Consider the following 3,134-nt stretch of genomic DNA (forward strand, 5'->3'; position numbering starts at 1 on the left):
AATACTTTTGCAAGCCACTGTATGTACATACACATTTGAACAAGAAAAATACTAATGGAAACTGCCTTTTATCCATTGTACCACTCATTTATGTGTGTTTCACCTGTGCTAAGCAAGGATGAAGAGAGGGACTGGTTGGAGTTTTCCAACCAGTCCCTGTATGTCATCACAACGCAGTCTACCATTTGAAATCTGCTACACCTTGAGGCAACTGTTGCTGTGATTTGGCGCTGTATAAATAAAAATGAATTGAAGAGTAAAGAACAGGATAAAGAGCTTCCATGATGGTGGCAAAGAAATAGTCAGCAGACTGTAGCAGTTTATATCTGGATGAAAGTAGAACTAGCTCAGTGGAGCTCAGTCCCATATCTTTGGTTAGAAAGGAACAACATCAGCAATATACCGCTGCTCACACAAATTCAAGCAGTGCGCTCACATTACAGCACCTGATGAGAGAATCTGTGTATATGATAAACAGCTGATTGCTCGCAGCGCATGCACTGTTGGATCTCCAAATGTTCACTTGGCTGAAGTCTGCGAAGAAACTGTGCTCCACATAGTTACCACAGTACGACCTCATATTGGACCGAGCTCCCTGGATCACTGCAGGATCTTCAGCTGGTACATGGACGTCTCTGTTCCTCAGTCTTGGAGCTCCTGCAGGTCCGTCCACACCACCATAGGTCTTCTCACTCGCCTTTTCTTTGTCGTCGTTCTTTATCAGCCATTCTATGTCTTTATTAGTGCGGTGTTGTTCTTACGTGGCAGCGCTGATGTTCCCTCCTTGAATGCACAACAAGTACGGCGCTGGTCTTTCCTCGGGTGGAAAATCATCCTTCAGTGATCCAGAGCAAAGGTCCTAGTAGGACACGAAACATACTGATAAGTGTTTCAAAGTGTCTTTGTAAGCAGACATGATTCAACTGAGCCAGTATGAGCTTGATTCCTGCAGTTTGTGCATCATAAACAGTGCTGAAGCAGAGGCAGCATGTGCCTGCAGGTGAATGTACACTGCTGTTACAAGAGCTTTGAAAACTCTGGTAAAAAGGACATGACCAAGTTTTACTGAGCAGAAGATGATCATGAGTGACGCTGTCTTTAAAATACTCTTGTTAGAAATGTACGACTTTAATGTGAAAATTTCAGAGTTTTTTCTTCTTGTTGTGCTTGTTTGAAGCTGCTTCCTGTTGGCTTCAGCTGTTTGGAGTTTCCATTTTCTAAACTTCTACATTCTGAACCTTCTTCAGCTCTGAACAGATGATGACAGATGATACTGAATGATTTTTAAGCTCACACTTTGTCTAATAAACTCACATCTTTCATTCTTGATACAGATTGGGGAACTGTGGTTTGTCAAAGATCAGCTGTGATTATCTGGCAGCAGCGCTGAAGTCCAACCCCTCCCATCTGAGAGAGCTGGACCTGAGTAATGACTACCTGTCCTTGACTAGGAACAACAACCTGCAGGATTCAGGAGTGAAGCATCTGTGTGGTTTTCTGGAGAGTCCAGGATGTGGACTTGAAACTCTGAGGTCAGTCAGCATGTTTTAGTTGTGTTGAGATGAATATGATGTGAAAGTCGTGCTGACACTAAACTGCAGACATCAAGCTGATATTATGTGTGTGTGCACAGATGGATTCCACGGAAGATCTCTGTTATGAAGGAAGTTTGTCCAACAGTGGGAAACATTTCAGAGAATATCTGTGAAGCAGAAGCTAAACATAGTAATAGAAGGAAAGCAAAATAATGATCCAAATTCTGCTCTGAGCCATCGTTTAAACATCACTGTCAGACAGTAAAGGCTTCCAAAGACTGCTCATCCCTCAAACTTAGTTAAAGATGCTGGTGCTGACCACAGATCAGCTGACCTGCTGGGTCTCTTCAGTTGTCCAGAGCAGCAGGATGTCTGATGTCTGCAGAAACACAAAAACACAGCTAGGGATGGGTATCGTTTAGGTTTTATCCGATACCGGTGCCAAATCGGTACTTTTGAAACGGTGCCGGTGCTCAAACGGTGCTCAAACCGGTGCTTAAAGAATGGAGAACACAAATTTGTCCAAAAACCTCCCATGTTCAGCTGTTTTTTGTAAAAAGATAACAATGTTAGCCTTTTCTGCAGCTATAGGGCATATATGGTATCACTCTTGGCTGGAAGCAGTGCTTAAACAATGGAAAAAACACAAACTTTGTCCAAAACCTCTCATGTTTAGCTGTTTTCCACTTTTTCTTTGGTCATTTTAGCCTTTTTTTGGTAGTATTTATTTATTGTCATTGTCAAGAACAATGAAATTGCGTTTGGGGCTTCCATACAACCCAAAAAAAAGAAGAAAATAATAAATACCCCTTAAAACCCAAGTGTACATATTTAACCCAGTGTGACTCCAATGCAATAGACAATCCTTAGCAATAACATGAGAACATGACAAGTAATGTTGGTAGAAATTCAGACAAAGACCTGAGAAACATGACAAAGTACAACAATGCAACCCATTCAATATTATTGTACTGTGAGATATGATATCAGATATGATAGTTATCTATTAAGAAAGAGGGGGGGCAGGAGGGGGAAGAGAATAAAGATATGATGCACCAATGCAGACCAGTTCATTGCTATTAAGAAGTTGAATAAAGATATGATGCACCAATGCAGACCAGTTCATTGCTATTAAGAAGTTGGATATGGTTATTGTCCGTGAGAGGGGGGCAGAGAGTTCAGGAGCCTCACAGCCTGTGGATACAGGCTGTTGGCCAGTCTGGATGTTCTGGCCTGTATAGACCTGTACCTTCTCCCTGAGGGCAGCAGATGGAAAAGGTGGCGCGCAGGGTGATGTTGGTCCCGCAGGATACTGTGCACCCTCCTCAGACAGCGAGTGGGGAAGATATTACTGATCTCTGGCAGACTTGTTCCAATAATTCTGCCAGCTTCTTTCACCACCCGCTGGAGTGCTTGCTGATCGGCCTTGGTGCAGCTGGGGAACCACACTAGAAATCCATACGTCAGAACGCTGCTGATGGCACAGTTGTAGAAGTTCAACATCAGAGATCTGGGAATGTGTGCGCTCCGCAGTCTCCTCAGGTAGTAGAGGCGCTGTTGGGCCTTCCGTGCAACTGAGGTGATATGGTTGCCCCAGGA

At 43.4% G+C, this 3,134-nt stretch overlaps 1 long non-coding RNA gene across 1 annotated transcript in view; it reads left to right on the forward strand.

Annotated features, from left to right (window-relative positions):
• LOC121813795 overlaps window positions 1-1,426 on the forward strand; it is a 5,799-nt gene extending 4,373 nt beyond the window's left edge. The window contains exon 2 of the long non-coding RNA XR_006053887.1: window positions 1,335-1,426. This is a non-coding gene — a long non-coding RNA (uncharacterized LOC121813795). The remainder of the gene's footprint in view (window positions 1-1,334) is intronic.
• The last annotated feature ends 1,708 nt before the right edge of the window (window positions 1,427-3,134 follow it).

This window comes from Haplochromis burtoni, unplaced genomic scaffold (genome assembly GCF_018398535.1).
Source record: "Haplochromis burtoni strain Fernald_Lab_line unplaced genomic scaffold, NCSU_Asbu1 Contig_2628, whole genome shotgun sequence".
Classification (NCBI taxonomy): Eukaryota; Metazoa; Chordata; class Actinopteri; order Cichliformes; family Cichlidae; genus Haplochromis; species Haplochromis burtoni.